Source organism: Nerophis lumbriciformis, linkage group LG02 (genome assembly GCF_033978685.3).
Source record: "Nerophis lumbriciformis linkage group LG02, RoL_Nlum_v2.1, whole genome shotgun sequence".
In the NCBI taxonomy this organism is placed as follows: Eukaryota; Metazoa; Chordata; class Actinopteri; order Syngnathiformes; family Syngnathidae; genus Nerophis; species Nerophis lumbriciformis.
The window spans coordinates 68,271,149-68,292,500 of record NC_084549.2 but is presented as its reverse complement, the minus strand read 5'-3'; the positions used below and the strand labels follow the sequence as shown (position 1 = coordinate 68,292,500).

General features: G+C 38.8%; 1 protein-coding gene across 1 annotated transcript in view; it reads left to right on the top strand.

The window, feature by feature from the left end:
* The first annotated feature begins 3,833 nt into the window (after positions 1-3,833).
* LOC133611165 (bone morphogenetic protein receptor type-1A-like) overlaps positions 3,834-21,352 on the top strand; it is an 83,762-nt gene continuing 66,243 nt past the window's right edge. The window contains exon 1 of the mRNA XM_061967896.2: positions 3,834-4,040. The gene's annotated coding sequence lies outside the window, so the exon portion shown is untranslated. The remainder of the gene's footprint in view (positions 4,041-21,352) is intronic.

Here is a 21,352-nt window from a genome sequence, read left to right as displayed (position 1 = left end):
TAGTACAGCAGCAGCAGTAGTAGTAGTAATAGTACAGCAAAAGTACTATTAGTCATAGTAGTAAAGTATCAGTAATAGTAATAATAGTAGTACAGTAGGAGTCGTATTAGTAGTAGTAGTAGTAGTGCAGTAGTAATAGTAGTAGCAGCAGTCGTAGTAACAGCAGTAGTACTAGTAAAAATAGTAGTAGTAAAAATAGTAGTATGATAGTAATTGTATTAGTAGTACAGCAGTAGAAGTAGTAATAGTGGTACAGTAGTAGTGATAGTAGTACAGTAGTAATAGTAGTAGTTATGATCACATCTTACACCAGGGGGCGCCTGCTTCAATAGCTTTCAAAATAAAAGTGCTGGTTTGAGATGAAGCAGGCAGCAGTCATTGGAAGTACAGAGGAGGGAAAAAGATAAAAGCACATCTCACTCTGATGATCTGTAGTTATATATATATATATATATATATATATATGTATATATATATATATATATATATATATATATATATATATATATGTATATATATATATATATATATATATATATATATATATATATATACACACACACACACACACACACACACACACACACACACACACACACACACACATTCATATATGTATTTCAAGTCTCTCTCTCTCTCTCTCTCTCTCTCTCTCTCTCTCTCTCTCTCTCTCTCTCTCTCTCTCTCTCTCTCTCTCTCTTTTTATATATATATATAAATATATATATATATATATATATATATATATATATATATATATATATATATATATATATATATACATATATATATATATATATATATATATATATATATATATATATATATATATATATATATATATATATATATGTAGTATAGTTTTGAGGCATCAAAGTTTTTTTTCCTCTGAATGTTTCTACAATTAATTATTTGACACTGAATTTTCCGACACCATTTGTTTTTTGCTCTGAATTTTATACACAGATTTTTTTTCCACTGATTTTTTCCCCCACTGATTTAGTCACTTGCAGTTAGGCTAGAGTTTGAAGCAACACATTTTTCTACACTTAATTATCTTACACTGAATTTTTGTCCGGCGATTTTTTTTTGTTACACTCAGTCTTTTTTTGCATTTAATTTTTATACACAGATTTTTTTTTCCACTGATTTTTTTTTACACTGAATTAGTCACCGAATGTTAGTCTTGAGTCTTGAAACATCACATTTTTTTCCACTTATTTTTTCTACACTGAATTATTTTACACTGATTTACCGGTAGTCACCGGGAGTTAGTCTAGAGTTTTGAAGCAATACATTTTTCTACACTTAATTATCTTACACTGAATTTTTCTCCAGCGATATTTTTTTAACGCTCTTTTTTTTTCTTCATTGAATTTTTACACGCAGATATTTTTTTACACAGAATTTTTGTTATACTGAATTAGTCACCGGAAGTTTGTCTTGAGTTTTGAGGCATCGAAGGTTTTTTTTCCTCTGAATGTTTCTACAATTAATTATTTGACACTGAATTTTCCTGCACCATTTTTTTTTGCTCTGAATTTTTATACACAAATTTTTTTTTCACTGATTTTTTTTTACACTGATTTAGTTACCAGTAGTTAGTCTAGAGTTTTGAAGCAACACCTTTTTCTACACTTTTTTTTCCCAGCGATTTTTTTTTTTTGCATTGAATTTTTATAGGCAGATTTGATTTTTTTTACACTGAATTAGTCACCAAAAGTTAGTCTTGAGTTTTGAAGCATCACATTTTTTTCAACTTATTTTTTTCGACACTTAATTATTTTACACTGATTTTTTCTCCAACGATTTTTTTTTAACACTGATTTGTTTTTTGTTTTCTCTGAATTTTTCTACAATTAATTATTTGACACAGAATTTTCCTGCACCATTTTTTTTTGCTCTGAATTTATATACACAGATTTTTTACACTGATGTCTAGAATTTCGAAGCAACACATGTTTCTACACTTAATTATCTTACACTTACTTTTTCTTCAGCGATTTTTTTTTCACACTCATTTTTTACACTGAATTAGTCACCAAAAGTTAGTTTTGAGTTTTGAAGCATCACATTTTTTCCCACTTTTTTTTTTCTACACTTAATTATTTTACAATGAATATTTCTCCAGCGATTTTTTTTTTACACTCTTTTTTTTTTTGCATTTAATTTTTACATACAAACTTTTTTTACACAATATTTTTTACACTGATTTTTTCTTTTTTAACACTGATTTAGTCCCCGGGGGTTAGTCTAGAGTTTTTCTACACTTCTTCTCCAGCGAATTTTTTTTTTACACTCTTTATTTATTTATTTTTTGCATTGAATTTTTATCGGCAGATTTTTTTTTTACACTGAATTTTTTTTTTACACTGAATTGGTCTCCAAAAGTTAGTCTTGAGATTTGAAGCATCACATTTTTTTCCACTTATTTTTTTCGACACTTAATTATTTTACACTGAATATTTCTCCAGCGATTTTTTTTTACACTCATTTATTTTTAGCATTTAATTTTTACACACAGATTTTTTTTTACACAATATTTTTTACACTGATTTAGTCACGGAGGGTTAGTCTAGAGTTTTGAAGCAACACATTTTTCTACACTTTTTCTCCAGCGAATTTTTTTTTTACACTCATTTTTTTTTTTTTGCATTGAATTTTTATAGGCAGATTTTTTTTTTACACTGAATTAGTCACCAAAAGTTAGTCTTGAATTTTGAAGCATTACAATTTTTTTCCTCTTATTTTTTCGACACTTAATTATTTTACACTGAATATTTCTCCAGCGATTTCTTTACACTCATTTATTTTTTAGCATTTAATTTTTACATACAGATTTTTTTTTACACAATATTTTTTTACACTGATTTAGTCACCGGGGGTTAGTCTAGAGTTTTGAAGCAACACATTTTTCTACACTTTTTCTCCAACAAATTTTTTTTTTTACATTAATTTTTTATTTTTTTGCATTGAATTTTTATAGGCAGATTTTTTTTTTACACTGAATTTTTTTTTTACACTGAATTAGTCTCCAAAAGTTAGTCTTGAGATTTGAAGCATCACATTTTTTTCCACTTATTTTTTTCGACACTTAATTATTTTACACTGAATATTTCTCCAGCGATTTTTTTTTACACTCATTTATTTTTTAGCATTTAATTTTTACATACAGATTTTTTTTTACACAATATTTTTTACACTGATTTAGTCACCGGGGGTTGGTCTAGAGTTTTGAAGCAACACATTTTTCTACACTTTTTCTCCAGCGATTTTTTTTTTTTACACTCATTTTTTATTTTTTTTTGCATTGAATTTTTATAGGCAGATTTTTTTTTACACTGAATTAGTCACCAAAAGTTAGTCTTGAATTTTGAAGCATCACATTTTTTTCCTCTTATTTTTTCGACACGTAATTATTTTACACTGAATATTTCTCCAGCGATTTTTTTTTTACACTCATTTTTAATTGCATTTAATTTTTACATACAGATTTATTTTTACACAATATATTATTTTTTTTAACTGAATTGATATACACTGAATTGTAAAACTCTGTATTTTAACAAACTGAATTTTTAAACATACACGTTTTTCTCACAATATTTTTTTTTTATGGAATTGTCAGCATAATTTGATGTAAAAAAAAAAACTAACAAAAAAAAAAACTTCATAAAATTCAAACGTAACCAATTTAAAAAAAGCTTTGGTACATTAACAAAAAATATGATGACTTAAGTATGATATGTGAATAATAATTCCAAGTATGGTTGGAGCTTGAAGAGAGAAAGTGAAGGTGTTTTGGGGGTGGGAGTGGATCATCTCGCAGTGGCGGCGGTGCGTAGACGATCTCTGCCTGCTCCTGCCGCCCATCATCAAAGAGAAGAAGGACGTCGACGCTGCGGGAATAAAAGTGCGGAATTCCAACCTTCGATCTACTTCTCTGCTGGGAATCCACACTCGGTCTGCGTTATCCTCGCAGTGAACGCGGTCAAAGCCACGCTGCGTCCGGTGGCGTCGTCGAAGAAAGACGCGGGAAGGTAAAAAAAAAAAAATCTGAACTTTATTGCCGCTTTACAAGTACATGGCGCCGTCTATTTGCTGGAGCGAGACCGCTGGGACGGCTTCTGTTTACAAGTTAAAGTCATGCGGGGAAAGTCTTTCGTCTCATGGCTTTTTTTTTAGCGGGTATGTTTAAAAAATACTCTTGGATAAAATATGTGAAATAGTTCGGTGGGTATTGGACTCCGTATTGTATAAAAACATTTTTTTTAAAGCTCGCTGAAGAGATTTTTATCGGTGTCGTTGCCAGGTGATAGACGTATCCCTTTTGGTTGCTGTCGTGAAAAATTGAAGGAATTTGTCAGTTTTCCCCCTATTTTGTAATAATCTCACACCTAAACACGAATAACTGCCTTTTTCACATTCATGAACAGTTTGGAAGTGTTTAGTCTTGTTGACTTTGTAAAATACTTTTTAAAGACCAATGTTAGCTGTTAGCCACATTCCTCAGCTAGCTAACTTTTGTAGCTCCTTTTATTTTGAAAATCTCACTTATTTAGAATATTGCGCACATATTTCAATTGGAGACAGTTGCACGAATGCAAAGGTGATGTAAAATGTTAAATGTAGGTGAGAAGATTGTGTCTTTGTTTTAATGTATTCATGTTCTATGTCATCAAGTTTGTTTACATGGCAATAATCGTTCACTGCTTTAGAGATCGAATCCAAACAAGCCAGTTCGTGGAAAACATGAAGCAGCTGGTGAGTCGTTTCGTTATTAAAAGTCATTTTAGTTGATGACATTTAATTTGTTATTTAACTGAATCGAAACATCTCCTTCATGTTGGCCCGTCTACACTGCAAAAAGTCAGTGTTCAAAAACAAGAGAAAAAAAATGCAAAAAAATTAGGGGTATTTTACTTGAACTAAGCAAAATTATCTGCCAATAGAACAAGAAAATTTGGCTTGTCAAGACTTTCCAAAACAAGTAAAATTAGCTAACCTCAATGAACCCAAAAACACCTTTAAAATAAATATATTCTCACTAATAACAACTGTACTACTATACGAGTACATATTTTCTATTGTTTCATTGAAAATAAAACAGCTAAGTCCATTTGGCTGTCATCTGTTTTAATATGAGACACAATTGTGTCAAAGTCATGATATTTATTTTACATGCTTGAAATAAGAAATGATTACTTTAAAAAAAGTAGCTTTATACTTGTGAGTGTTGATGAGACAGCTTTGCAACAGTTGATATTCTAGTTTCAAGCATTTTTTACTCAATATAGGTCATCAAATCTCAGCAACAAGCTGTAATATCTTACTGAGATCGTTTAGGACCAAAACCCTTAAAACAAGTAAAACACTCGAACATAAAATCTTATGTATGGCCAAATGCCCAAAATGTCCATAACACACCCAGCCGAGTCCCACGGGGAGGGGGGGATAAAAGTTGGAAAAGTCGGCAAAAGTCCTAAAAATGTTAAAAATACCTACCCAGGTTCGAGTCCTACAAGTCCCGCCGCCGGCGGCGCAAGTCCTGGGATGCCCAAAATGTCCAAAACGCGACCAGCAAAGTCCCACGGGAAGGCGGGGAAAAAAGTGAGAAAAGTCGGTAAAATGTTCAAAAATCACACGCGGGTTCGAGTGCCACAAGTCTTAAGACTTGTTGCACTCCATGTGGGACTCGAACCTGGGTAGGTATTTTGAACATTTTTGGGGACTTTTGCCGACTTTTCTCACTTTTCTACCCCACTTCCCGTGGGACTTTGCTGGGTGAATTTCGGACTTGTTTGCATCCCGGGACTTGTGCGGCCGGCGGCGGGACTCGTGCGACTGGAACCCGGGGAGGTATTTTGGACACAGTTGAGACTTTTGACGATTTTGTCCGCCTTTTCCCCTCTTCTTCCCCGCCTTCCTGTGCACCATTGCTGGGTGTGTTTTGGACATTTGGACAAAAATAGTTTCAAGCATGTTTTACTCAATATAGGTCATCAATATAGGGACGGCGTGGCGCAGTGGGAGAGTGGCCGTGCGCGACCCGAGGGTCCCTGGTTCAATCCCCACCTAGTACCAAACTCGTCATGTCCGTTGTGTCCTGAGCAAGACACTTCACCCTTGCTCCTGATGGGTGCTGGTTAGCGCCTTGCATGGCAGCTCCCTCCATCAGTGTGTGAATGTGTGTGTGAATGGGTAAATGGAAGTAGTGTCAAAGCGCTTTGAGTACCTTGAAGGTAGAAAAGCGCTATACAAGTACAACCCATTTATTTATTTAAATCTCAGCAACAAGCTGTAATATCTTACTGAGATCATTTAGGACCAAAACCCTTAAAACAAGTAAAACACTCGAACATAAAATCTTATGTATGGCCAAATACCCAAAATGTCCATAACACACCCAGCCGAGTCCCACGGGGACGGGGGATAAAAGTTGGAAAAGTCGGCAAAAGTCCCAGAAATGTTAAAAATACCTACCCAGGTTCGAGTCCTACAAGTCCCGCCGCTGGCGGCGCAAGTCCGGGATGCCCAAAATGTCCAGAACGCGACCAGCAAAGTCCCACGGGAAGGCGGGAAGAAAAGTGAGAAAAGTTGGTAAAATGTTCAAAAATCACACCCGGGTTCGAGTGCCACAAGTCTTAAGACTTGTGGCACTCCATGTGGGACTCGAACATGGGTAGGTATTTTGAACATTTTTGGGGACTTTTGCCGACTTTTCTCCCCCACTTCCCGTGGGACTTTGCTGGGTGAATTTCGGACATTGTTTGCATCCCGGGACTTGTGCGGCCGGCGGCGGGACTCGTGGGACTGGAACCCGGGGAGGTATTTTGGACACAGTTGGGACTTTTGACCATTTTGTCCGCCTTTTACCCTCTTCTTCCCCGCCTTCCTGTGCACCATTGCTGGGTGTGTTTTGGCCATTTGGACAAAAATAGTTTCAAGCATGTTTTACTCAATATAGGTCATCAAATCTCAGCAACAAGCTGTAATATCTTACTGAGATCATTTAGGACCAAAACCCTTAAAACAAGTAAAACACAAATCTTATGTATGGCCAAATGCCCAAAATGTCCATAACACACCCAGCCGAGTCCCACGGGGAGGGGGGATAAAAGTTGGAAAAGTCGGCAAAAGTCCCAAAAATGTTAAAAATACCTACCCAGGTTCGAGTCCTACAAGTCCCGCCGCCGGCGGCGCAAGTCCCGGGATGCCCAAAATGTCCAAAACGCGACCAGCAAAGTCCCACGGGAAGGCGGGGAAAAAAGTGAGAAAAGTCGGTAAAATGTTCAAAAATCTTAAGACTTGTTGCACTCCATGTGGGACTCGAACCTGGGTAGGTATTTTCAACATTTTTGGGGACTTTTGCCGACTTTTCTCACTTTTCTCCCCCACTTCCCGTGGGACTTTGCTGGGTGAATTTCGGACATTGTTTGCATCCTGGGACTTGTGCGGCCGGCGGCGGGACTCGTGGGACTGGAACCCGGGGAGGTATTTTGGACACAGTTGGGACTTTTGGCCGCCTTTTCCCCTCTTCTTCCCCGCCTTCCTGTGCGCCATTGTTGGGTGTGTTTTGGCCATTTGGACAAAAATAGTTTCAAGCATGTTTTACTCAATATAGGTCATCAAATCTCAGCAACAAGCTGTAATATCTTACTGAGATCATTTAGGACCAAAACCCTTAAAACAAGTAAAACACTCTAACATAAAATCTGCTTAGTGAGAATAATTATCTTATCTGACAGAAAATAAGCAAATATGACCCTTATTTGAGATATTTAATCTTACTTAGATTTCAGTTTTTGCAGTGTACAGCAGAGGTCTTGGAGCTTCTGGGTTCTGTTTAGGATCTTTGTTGTTCCCAGGATCGTTCTCTTCTGGATGGAGATGTCGGATGTTGTTTGAACCAGGATTGCGTTGTCATCTTTTATCTTTTCGATCGGCAAATGTATCGTTTGATTGGCAGAGCGTGTTTGTTGTTTCCGGCATCTTTGGGATGAATACAAAAGTTAGTTTTTTCAGTCTTTATAGTAACTTTATGGACGCTAAACACGTTTATATTGGCAGATATGCTGTTTTATGCTGCAATATCGTTATTAAGCGTCTCTCTAGCTTGTGTGTTATTGTGTGCTTAGCTGCTGTGTAGCTGCTAGCTCCTACTAGGTACCAGGTGATTTAGTCACCGGGAGCTAGTCTTGAGTTTTGAGGCATCAAAGTTTTTTTTACTCTGAATTTTTCTACAATTAATTATTTGACACTGAATTTTCCTGCACCATTTTTTTTTTGCTCTTAATTTTTATACATAGATTTTTTACACTGATTTAGTCACCGGAAGTTAGTCTAGAGTTTTGAAGCAACACATTTTTCTACACTTAGTTATCTTACACCTACTTTTTCTCCAGCGATATTTTTTAACACTAATTTTTATTTTTTTTGCATTGAATTTTTATACGCAGATGTTTTTTACACTGAATTTTTTTATACTGAATTAGTCACCGGAAGTTCGCCTTGAGTTTTGAGGCATCAAACATTTTTTTTTCTCTGAAGTTTTCTACAATTAATTATTTGACACTGAATTTTCCTGCACCATTTTGTTTTTTTTGCTCTGAATTTTAATACGCAGATTTTTTTACACTGATTTAGTCATCGGGAGTTAGTCTAGAGTTTTGAAGCAACACCTTTTTCTACAGTTTTTCTCCAACAATTTTTTTTTTGCATTGAATTTTTATACACAGATTTTTTTTTTTTACACTGATTTTTTTTTTTACACTCAATTAGTCAACAACAGTTAGTCTTGAGTTTTGAAGCATCACATTTTTTTCCACTTATTTTTTCAACACTTAATTATTTTACACTGAATATTTCTCCAGCAATTTTTTTTTTACACTCATTTTTTATTGCATTTAATTGTGATTGTGATTTAATTTACAGCATTGCGCTGTAAAAACTGTAGATTTACGAGGGGGGAAACCTGGCAGCTCATTTTGAGTAAAAAAATTAAATATTACTGTAAAATTCTGGCAACCGAGCTGACAGTTTTCAGATTTTTACAGCGTTCTTATTATTAGTATTTGCAAATGTAATTATTCCACCACCTAAACCCTCTTATGGGGGATTTAGCAAACCCATTTGTACGTGTAAATCAACAAAGACCATAAACAGTAAGACGCACAGGTCTTTTTTATTTTTACGATAAAATTCTCGCCACTGAGCTGGCAGTTTCATTTTTACCGTAAAATCTCAAGTGGGTTGGATTAAATATGGCAGTAATTTGTTGCTTTGCACAAAACATGTGTAAGTAGTATTTAACAGCAACGTGGAAGACGTTCATTGTATCCCACAGGACCGCAGTCAATCAGTATGGAGTGATGTTATCCTAATTTGCATATTTGGCCGTGACGCATTTGCATGTTGTATAGAGGAATGGGAGACACACAGCGAGTACAAACAAATGTGTTTAATCCGTATTAACTTCTGGGCGGGGCGGTATAGCTCGGTTGGTAGAGCGGTCGTGCCAGCAACTTGAGGGTTCCAGGTTCGAGCCCCGCTTCCGCCATCCTAGTCACTACCGTTGTGTCCTTGGGCAAGATACTTTACCCACCTGCTCCCAGGGCCACCCACACTGGTTAAAATGTAACTTCGATTTTGGGTTTCACTATGTAAAAGCGCTTTGAGTCACTAGAGAAAAGCGCTATATAAATATAATTCACTTCACTTCTGTCGCTTCTTTTGTAAACGTCCCAAAAGTTGCCAGCAGCACCCGGTGCTCGCTGAGAAGAGAAAAGCCCCAGTTTGTACGTGTTCGTACCTTTTTGCTTCAGGTCAGGATTTCGCACTGTTTAGCGGTCCTTGAACGCACCACACTTCTGCGCAATGAGATGCAAACAGGCCCGTTGTAAGGTGTTCATTTGCCAGGGCAGGGGGGAACTTTTTAGTCTGTCAAATGTATTTTTATTGTGAAGAAAATCGTGATATTATTACACAAATGCACGTCAGCAGGTTTTATACGCAATAAAAGTTTCACAGCCGGGACTGGGAAAGTATGCAGAAAAAATAATCAAATATTAAATCAGCCCTGTCCTTGTTTAGATGCTGTTTATAAAGATGGGATACATGATGGCAATCACTTTAGGACAAAGACTTGTCGGACATTTATTCAGGACACAAAGTGGTCTTAGTTGTATGACAGCTGCACATTCCAATAACACCACGCATGTATTTATATCTCACTAATAAAGGAAGGAATCCCTGTGTGTGTGTGTACGTGCGCGTGTGTGTGTAGTCTACTTCATCAGCTGACATTGGCGTGGTTGTTGCCAGGTCACTTCTTACACACAGCAGCCATGTTTGGTGTGTGTGTGTCCACAACGTCACCATGTGTATTGTAGTTATGTGGATGATCAATAATGAGTATCATAAAGCCTGTGTACTGGGACATGTATTGTACATATATCCATTGACGATGGGAGGTGTAGTGTTCCCCACAGGACTGCAATCTATTTGTGGTAGCAGCAGGGTGATCAACCTGGTGTCACACTTCATGTATTTCACTTGCAACATGTACTGCAAGGGAATGAAAGTGCGCTTCTGGAGCGGAAAATGCGAATGAAAATACCGTAAATTCTGGAATATAAGCCTCTACTTTTCTCCTACGCTTTGTATCCTGTAGCTTTTTAAATGGTGTAGAAAATTTATGAATTTTTCAAAGCTGACTGCCATAATGCAAATAGTTTCCATTAGAGATGTCCGATAAATGCTTTAAAATGTAATATCGGAAATTATCGGTATCGGTTTCAACCTCCCGAATTTCCCGAAAATCTCCCGAGGCAACCATTCTCCCGAATTTCTCCCGTTTTCCACCCGGACAATTTTATTGGGGGTGTGCCTTAAAGGCACTGCCTTTAGCGTCCTCTACAACTTGTCGTCACGTCCGCTTTTCCTCCATACAAACAGCGTGCCGGCCCAGTCACAAAACATATGCGGCTTTTACTCACACATAAGTGAATGCACGCATACTTGGTCAACAGCCATACAGGTCACACTGAGGGTGGCCGTATAAACAACTTTAACACTGTTACAAATATGCGCCATATTTGTGAACCCACACCAAACAAGAATGACAAACACATTTCGGGAGAACATCCGCACCGTAACACAACATAAACACAACAGAACAAATACCCAGAACCCTTTGAAGCACTAACTCTTCCGGGACACTACAATATACGCCCTAAAATTATTATTGCTAATAATAATATTATTGTCGATAGTATTTTGAGACCAAATTAACCACTAATGTAATTACAATACATAATATTGCAAGTATAGCCTTTCAAATACAATAAACTTGCATTTTCCATATATTTCAACATTTTAACTATTATAGCTCCAAGTTAAATCAAACAAACATCAAATATACTCTTGACTGTTAGAACAATTTTGCATTTGAATAAAAATCACAACCAAAAGTAATAAAATATGTTTGAGAGGGGGTGTGGAACCCCTAAATATACAGTACAGGCCAAACATTTGGACACACCTTCTCATTTTAATGCATTTTCTTTATTTTCATGACTATTTACATTGTAGTTTGTCACTGAAGGCATCAAAACTATGACACCTGTGAAGTGAAAACCATTTCGGGTGACTACCTCTTGAAGCTCATCGAGAGAATGCCAAGAGTGTGCAAAGCAGTAATCAGAGCAAAGGGTGGCTCTTTTGAAGAAACTAGAATATAAAACACGTTCTCAGTTATTTCACCTTTTTTTGTTACGTACATAACTCCACATGTGTTCATTCATAGTTTTGATGCCTTCAGTGACGATCTACAATGGAAATAGTCACGAAAATAAAGAAAACGCATTGAATGAGGAGAAGGTGTGTCCAAACTTTTGGCCTGTACCGTACACAAGCAAAACAATAAACAAAATGGCTAAATAAAGTATTTACACAGTTGCGCTTCAATATTGAATATGTAAGCAGAGGTAGAGTTGTGCATTACTCAACTGACCATCAAAAAAACCTTTTTGTAAACAACAAATGCAGAGTAACGTCATAAACACTACAGTGTAAGCTAGGGATGTCCCGATCCGATATTTGGATCGGATCGGCCGCCGATATTTGCAAAAAAATGCGTATCGGCAGGGCATGGGAAAATGCCGATCCAGATCCAGTTTAAAAAAAACTCCCGTCCGTGTTTTCCAACACACCGATTTAAATACTACATTCCACTTTTCTGCTGCTCCCTAATTTCCGTTCCGCATTTTCCAGCACACCTTCAACACATCCACAGGTCTGTGGATTCTCACGCAGTTGCTTTTAGCTGCTGGCATTACACGACAGGCTCTTCTCACTCTTTCCTGTGTCTCCCTCTTACAGACAGCGAGCGCACCTTCTTACACACGTCACATACTGTCACGTCATACGTCACATACGTATACGCCCTCTCCCAGCAGAGAGCGAGGTAACAGCATGGCTAACGTTAGCTGTGATGCTAGCGCAGCCGCTAAGGTGCGCGCCTGCTCAAGCGTCCTCTGCGCACGGCAAATCTATGCCACGCACAAAATCAAATAAAAAAATAAGCGCATAACAATTTTCGACACACGGACACGACAGAGAAAACAGTTTTCGTCATCATTGTTCAAATATTGTAACGTCTGTCGAGACGCTTATCTCCATTCGGTGCCACACGCCCACACCATCAAAATGCCGAGGCAAACATTTCCACATCAACACCGTATGAAAAAAATAGTGATTTTTTTAGTTGTGATTTCCCTCTCTGTGTGAACGTTTAAAAGTAGCATATATTAATGCAGTATGAAGAAGAATGTTTTAATGTAGACACATAGAATCATCATCAAGGTTCAAGGTTCAACTTTATTGTCCCCGCGGGGAAATTTGTCTTGGGCACAGTGCATCATTGCTTTCTTAACATACCCAAAAACAACAGAATAAAAACACAAGCACAGACACAACCACAACCATACAACTAACATTTAAACATCAGAACATGGAGCTTGATAGACATAGGTGGCACTTTGATGTAGGCATAAAATCTACAGTATGGAGATAAAGATAAAGTACCAATGTGCATTGCACTAGAGCTCATGGATAAAGTGCTGTGTGCTAAAGTGCTTAGTTCTAAAGTGCTATGTGCTAAAGTGCTGTGTGCTAAAAAAGTGCTAACCTACCGTATTTTCCGCACCATAAGGCGCCCTGGGTTATAAGCCGCGCCTTCAATGAACGGCATATTTCAAAACTTTGTCCACCCATAAGCCGCCCCGTGTTGTAAGCCGCATCTAACTGCGCTAAAGGAATGTCAAAAAAACAGTCATGGAATCGTATATCAACATGGACGGAGCTGCTGAAAAAAGCCACCCGGCCTCTTCGCGTAAACTTAAACTTACCTTAACCACTCGCTCATCTTTTCTTCATCCATCCCTTCGAGTTAGCTTTTATGATGACGCCGGCTGGAAAGGTCTCTTTTGGCAAGGTCTTCCTTTTGAATATCACCATGGGTGGAAGTTTCTGGCCATTAGCATGGCAAGCTAGAACCACAGTGAAGGATGACTTCTCATTCCCTGTGGTGCGAATATTCACCGTACGTGCTCCCGTTGTATCCACAGTGCGGTTCACAGGAATATCAGTTGCTGTGAAATAGTAATCCGTGTGCGGATGGAGAGATTGCGTCTTTTCATGAACCGGATCCCTGTCACTTGGTAGGAGCCATTTTGTGGTCTTTACAGATGTAAACACACAAAGGAAATGAAACGTACGGTATATCCACGCGCTTTTTCTTCTTCTACGCGGGCGGGTGGTTGCTTACAGTAGAAGAAGAAGCGCTTCCTGTTCTATGGGGGCGGGTGCTTACCTTGGCGGTTGCTTGCGTAGAAGAAGAAGCGCTTCCTGTTCTACCGGGAAAAAAGATGGCGGCTGTTTACCGAAGTTGCGAGACCGAAACTTTATGAAAATGAATCTTAATATTTATCCATATATAAAGCGCACCGGGTTATAAGGCGCACTGTCAGCTTTTGAGAAAATTTGTGGTTTTTAGGTGCGCCTTATAGTGCGGAAAATACGGTATGTATTAAAATTCTATTGCACATTGTTGGTCAGCTTAATGGAGGCTGGGACAAATGATAATTTAAGGCGGTTAAATTTGCATAGTGGGACCCGGAGTCTTCTCCCTGATGGCAGGGTTCCATATTCAGGAAAGAGTGGATGTTGTGAGTTGGAAATAATTGTCTTAGCTTTTTTCCTAACTGCCTGCTCATAGATGCTCTGTATAGGCTCATATTCTTTCCTCCCTACGATTTTCATTGCCGTTTTATGCATGCCGGCCAGTTTGCTTTTTAGCTTAACGGTTAGGTTGCCAAACCATGAGGTGATCCCGTATCTAATGATGCTCTCTACAATGGCACGGTAGAAAATCATCATGATGTGGCTGCTTACGCCGTACAATCTTAATCTTCGCAAAAAATATAGCCTCTGTTGCAGTCTATTGCACAGTTTGTCAATATGTGTCTTCCAGCAGAGAAGATTATCAATATGAACCCCTAAATATTTATATGAGGATACCTGGGTGATTTCCTGATTTTTGATGACCACTGGCTCATGGTCAGTCACTTTCCTCGGATCCAAAACCATTTCCTGTGTCTTGGTCACATTTAAAATAAGATGGTTAGTGTCACACCACCTAATAAATAGGTCTATCTCATCTTGGTACACAGATTATATGCATCAAGTGTTCATTCAAGGCTAAGGCAAAATATCGAGATATATATCGTGTATCGCAATATGGCCTTAAAATATCGCAATATTAAAAAAAGGCCATATCGCCCAGCCCTAGTTCAATGATGCCATTTCTGTTTGTCATGTATAATTTTGTGTTTATCCTTGAATAAACAGGTCAGTTTCTTGTTACCAACCATTGTGTATTATTCAAACTCCCCTAATTCAGCTGGCTAGTTGTTATCAAGAGTACTAAAACCCTTTTCAACATGATTCTGACAACTAAGTAGGCTAAATAACTTTAAACTTTAATACATGCTCGGATAGGTCAGTATCGGTATCGGTCAGTATCGGTATCGGATCGGAAGTGCAAAAACAATATCGGTATCGGATCGGAAGTGCAAAAACCTGGATCGGGACATCCCTAGTGTAAGCAGATGTATTAACAAGTCACATGCACAAAAAACACAAGTCTGGCAGAGTCCGAGTGAGGAACACTGACATGACGAGGTGACAAATGTCTGTCAAACGTTTGCAGCACTTTTAGAAAAGCTAGTTTTTTATAAGACTATTAAACATCCGCATGTCTGGCGATGTGGAAAAGCACACAGTGAGTGCGAACTGTCAGGGTCAAGGCTCTGCGTCTTTATGTGTATCTGTTGGATTTTTTTGTTGTTGACAGCATTCTCACACAAATTCGGCAAACTCGCTCCTTAGGGTTAATAGTCTCATCTTGTTCCGAAGATTTGAAACCGAAATATCCTGACATTTGGTTTTGCGATCATTTTGTTCTCCATTCACACCCTTCTTTGCATTCCACTTTGGCACAAACACGATTTTCATTTATCGTTGTGTTGATTGACTTATGGAATATCGGCCGGGGCTTACTGAAGATTGTTCAATGGGAAAGCTGGTGGATATTTAATGTGGTGATCCAAATGTTCAAGTGGTAGAATACTTCTTGAAGTGTACTCATACATGTAGGGCTGGGCGATATATCGAATATCCTCGATATATCGAATATCCTCGATATATCGCGGGTTTGTCTCTGTGCGATATATAGAAAATGACTATATCGTGGTATTCGAGTATACGTTCTCACGCAGTTGCTTTTAGTTGCGGACATTACTCTACAGGCTCTTCTCACTCTTTCTTGTCTCTCCTTCTCACAGAGACATAAACCAAGCGCACCTTCTTACATACTTCACATACTGTCGCGCATGCAACGTCATACGCTCTCGCGGAGCAGACAGGTAGCGGCATGGCTAAAGTTAACTGTGGTAACATGAGAGAAAGAAGGTGCAAATCTGGTAAAAAAAATGAAGGAATAATTAATTCCCAAGAAAAACAGCACAGGGTCCATCGTCTGGCGGTGGTTTGGCTTCAAGCGGGAAGATGTCGAACAGACAACCGTAATATGTCAAGTATGCAGCAAAAGTGTTGCTACAAAAAGTAGCAACAATGCTAATTTGTAGCATAATTTGAAAAGTCACCCGCTAGAGCAGTGTTTTTCAACTTTTTTTGAGCCGAGGCCCATTTTTTTCATTGAAAAAATCCAAAGGCACACCACCAGCAGAAATCATTAAAATATGAAACTCGATATTGACAATAAAAAGTTGTCGGATATTAATTTAAACCATAACTAAGCATGCATCAATATAGCTCTTGTCTCAAAGTAGGTGTACTGTCACCACCTGTCACATCACACCCTGACTTATTTGGAGTTTTTTTGCTGTTTTCTTGTGTAGTGTTTTACTTCTTGTCTTGCGCTCCTTTTTTGGTGGCTTTTCCTGTTTTGTTGGTATTTTCCTGTAGCAGTTTCATGTCTTCCTTTAAGCGCTATTCCCCGCACCAGCTTTGTTTTAGCAAACGAGAATATTTCAGTTGTTTTTATCCTTCTTTGTGGGGACATTGTTGATCGTCATGTCATGTTCGGATGTACTTTGTGCACGCCTTCTCTGCTCCACACGCTGTAAGTCTTTGCTGTCGTCCAGCATTCTGTTTTTCTTCACTTTGTCGCCAGTTCAGTTGTAGTTTCGTTCTGCATAGCCTTCCCTAAGCTTCAATGCCTTTTTTTAGGGGCACTCACCTTTTAGTTTTTTTTTTCAGTTTAACTAAGCATTAGATACCTTTTTACCTGCACGCTGCCTCCCGCTGTCGTCTGCATATTGTGATCACGACAAAGCAATTAGCTACCTGCTGCCACCTACTGATATGGGAGAGTATTACACGGTTACTCTGCCGACACTCAACAACAACACATCATTTGCAGACTATAATTACTGGTTTGCAAAAAATATTTTTTACCCCAAATAGGTGAAATTAGATAATCTCCCATGGCACACTAGACTGTATCTCACGGCACACTAGTGTGCCGCGGCACATTGGTTGAAAAACACTGCGCTAGAGAGTGAAGAGTGCTTGAAACTCCGCATGTCAACATCTCCGTTTGGTGCCACATCCACAAAATGCCAAAGCAACCATTTCCAGATCAACACCGTATGAAAATAATAGTCAACAACAGAAGGAGATAACGTCCGCAGTAGGGATGTCCCGATCCGATATTTGGATCGGATCGGCCGCCGATATTTGCCAAAAAATGCGTATCGGCAAGGCATGGGAAAATGCCGATCCAGATCCAGTTTTTAAAAAAAACTCCGGTCCGTGTTTTCCAACGCACCTATCTATATAATACATTCCACTTTTCTGCTGCTCCTTAATTTCCGTTCCGCATTTTCCAGCACACCTTCAACACATCCACAGGTCTGTGGATTCTCACGCAGTTGCTTTTAGCTGCTGGCATTACACGACAGGCTCTTCTCACTCTTTCCTGTGTCTCCCTCTCACAGACAGCAAGCGCACCTTCTTACACACGTCACATACTGTCACGTCATACGTCACATACGTATACACCCTCCCCGAGCAGAGACGTAGCAGCATGGCTAACGTTAGCTGTGATGCTAGCGCAGCCGTGCTAGCAACGCTCCCTCTAAAGTGCGCGCCTGTGCAATTGCGCACGGCAAATCTATGACACGCACAAAATCAAATAAAAAAATAAGCGCATAACAATTTTCAACACATGGACACGACAGAGAAAACAGTTTTCGTCATCATTGTTCAAATATTGTAACGTCTGTCGAGACGCTTATCTCCATTCGGTGCCACACGTCCACATCATCAAAATGCCGAGGCAAACATTTCCAGATCAACACCGTATGAAAAAAATAGTGATTTTTTTAGTTGTGATTTCCTTCTCTGCATGAAAGTTTAAAAGTAGCATATATTAGTGCAGTATGAAGAAGAATGTTTTAATGTAGACACATAGAATCATCATACTGCTGTGATTATATGCATCAAGTGTTCATTCAAGGCTAAGGCAAAATATCCAGATATATATTGTGTATCGCAATATGGCCTTAAAATATCGCAATATTAAAAAAAGACCATATCGCCCAGCCCTAGTTCAATGATGCCATTTCTGTTTGTCATGTATCATTTTGTCTATTTTGTGTTTATCCTTGAATAAACAGGTCAGTTTCTTGTTACCAACCATTGTGTATTATTCAAACTCCCCTAATTCAGCTGGCTAGTTGTTATCAAGAGTACTAAAACCCTTTTCAACATGATTCTGACAACTATCCATCCATCCATTTTCTACCGCTTATTCCCTTTTGGGGTCGCGGGGGGCGCTGGAGCCTATCGCAGCTACAATCGGGCGGAAGGCGGGGTACACCCTGGACAAGTCGCCACCTCATCGCAGGGCCAACACAGATAGACAGACAACATTCACACTCACATTCACACACTAGGGCCAATTTAGTGTTGCCAATCAACTAAGTAGGCTAAATAACTTTAAACTAAGTAGGCTAAATAACTTTAAACTTTAATACATGCTCCGATAGGCCAGTATCGGTCAGTATCGGTATCGGTCGGTATCGGATCGGAAGTGCAAAAACAATATCGGTATCGGATCGGAAGTGCAAAAACCTGGATCGGGACATCCCTAGTCCGCAGGAACCTACCTAATAGCGAAGGACATACACTTTGATTTCATATTATGCAGCTCATTTTTATTGACTGTTTTTTTAATATCTTGTGTGACATCATGCACAAAAGTGCACTTTATTTATTTTAAACTATTGTAGTGGCGTTCTGTACAAAAAGTGCACTTCAATTCAGTGTTGTTTTTGATATGTCATCTTAGTGACATCATGCACAAAAGTGCACTCATAGCTTGTTTTGAAATGTCTCTGACAATCTTGCACTTTCTGTTTTGGAAATGACATGAATGTTTGTGCCACTGCTTAATAACTGTTTAGTAAATACACTTTTGGTGAATGTTTTAATGTAGACACATAGAATCATCATACTGCTGTGATTATATGCATCAAGTGTTCATTCAAGGCTAAGGCAAAATATTGAGATATATATCGAGTATCGTGACAAGGCCTAAAAATATGGAGATATTAATAAAAGGCTGTATCGCCCAGCCCTACATACAAGTATTCCATCTGACACACAATGGAAAGTGTATCCAAACAAACAACACTCCTTCTTTTTTCCGTCTGTCCTTCCTCCTCTTGGAAGTCCTCCCAGTCTGGAAAGCTGAGCTCAGGGATCTCAGTCCTCTGCTCTTTTTTTCTCCTCTCCTTCCATTTCTTCCCTCTTCCCGCCCTGGAGCCTCTCCGGTGCTGCAGGCTGCAGGATCGCATTACTGCGGGAGTCTGGAGGCGCTCTGGCGAGGTGGCACTGGTAGAGGTGGGGGAGGGAGGAGATCAGGTTTCACATCTCCAGCCCTCTCCTCTGTCTGCTGGCCTCCCTCCTCTTCATCCTCCTCCTCCTCCTCCCGGAGGAGCCTGGAGACAGAATGGCTGAGCCGAGGAGGAAAACATGCCAGACCTCCTCCTGCTGCTGCTGCTGCTGTGCAGGTCCAGCCTTTTTTTGCTGCAGCAGATTAAATAAGAACACTTCACCTTCATCTGCTCCTCTTCTGCAGCGATGTTTTAAATCAGTAGTATTCTGTCTGCTGGAGGTGTGGCAAAGGTGACTAACTTCACTCTGCACAAACCACCTCCGTGTCTGCAGGTCCACATGTTCAGATATTTTTACAACACGTGATGGTGGACTTTTAACCTTCTAGACCGCATGCGGCTCTTCAGTCTGGAGCGTTTTTAAAAAAGGATTGAAAATAGAAAAAGATGGGAGGAAAGTATATATTTTTTTGTTTTAGCATGTTTTTGGTTGAGGACAAACATGACACAAACCTTCCCAATTGTTAGAAAGCCCACTGTTTAATATGATGAGAGTATCTGGTGAACATCGTTTTGTCCTATTAATTTCGGCGGTTCTTGAACTCACCATAGTGTGGACTGTGCCGCAACAGTTTGTTTACGTGTAAAATCTTCCACTCCTTCTTTCTCGTTTTGTCCACCAAACTTTTTATGCTGTGCGTGAATGCACAAAGGTGCGCTTTGTTGATGTTATTGACTTGTTGAAGTGCTTATTAGGCATATTTGGTCAGTGCATGACTGCAAGCTGATCCATGCTAACATGCTATTTAGGCTAGCTCAGGGGTTGGCAACCCGCGGCTCTAGAGACGCATAGTGCCGCCTTAGTGGCTCCCTGGAGCTTTTTCAAAGATGTATGAAAAATGGAAAAAGATGAGGGGGAAAAAAATATTTTTTGTTTTAATCTGGTTTCTGTAGGAGGACAAACATGACACAAACCTCCCTAATTGTTATAAATCCCACTGTTTATATTAAACATGCTTCACTGATTCGAGTATTTGGCGAGCGCTGTTTTGTCCTACTAATTTTGGCGGTCCTTGAACTCACCCTAGTTTGTTTACATGTATAACTTTCTCCGACTTTCTAGGACGTGTTTTATGCCCTTTCTTTTTCTGTCTCATTTTGTCCACCAAACTTTTAACGTTGTGCATGAATGCACAAAGGTGAGTTTTGTTGATGTTATTGACTTGACTGGCTGAACCACTGACTCACATTTTTAACCTTACTCTAATTTCAAATGAAATCCCTTTGGATTGGAAATCTGCCCTTGTAATCCCCCTATTAAAAGGAGGTGACCCTAGTAATCTAAATAATTACAGACCGATCTCTAAACTCTCTGTTCTGGCAAAAGTGCTTGAATCCCTTATCAGTGAACAGATAAAAGACTTTTTGGACACCAATTTTATTCTGTCACCATTTCAGTCAGGTTTTCGTAGAAATCACAGTACTGTTACTGCTGCTATGAAGTTTATAAATGATGTAACTAAAGCTCTTGACAAGAAGCAGTGCTGTCTGTCCCTCTTTATTGACTTTTCAAAGGCATTTGATACGGTTGATCATGTCATTTTAATCAAACGTCTTTCAGCTATTGGTTTTTCTCAGCAAGCAGTTGGATGGTTTGCAAATTACCTCACAAGTAGAACTCAGGCTGTTCAGATAGAAGGTTCCTCCTCGGACGTACTGCAAGTGAAAAAGGGTGTCCCTCAAGGTTCTGTGTTGGGCCCCTTATTATTCACTATTTACATAAATAATCTTGGACAGAATATTCCGAACTCAACTTTCCATTTCTATGCTGATGATACTGTCATATACTGCACAGCACCCACTCTTGC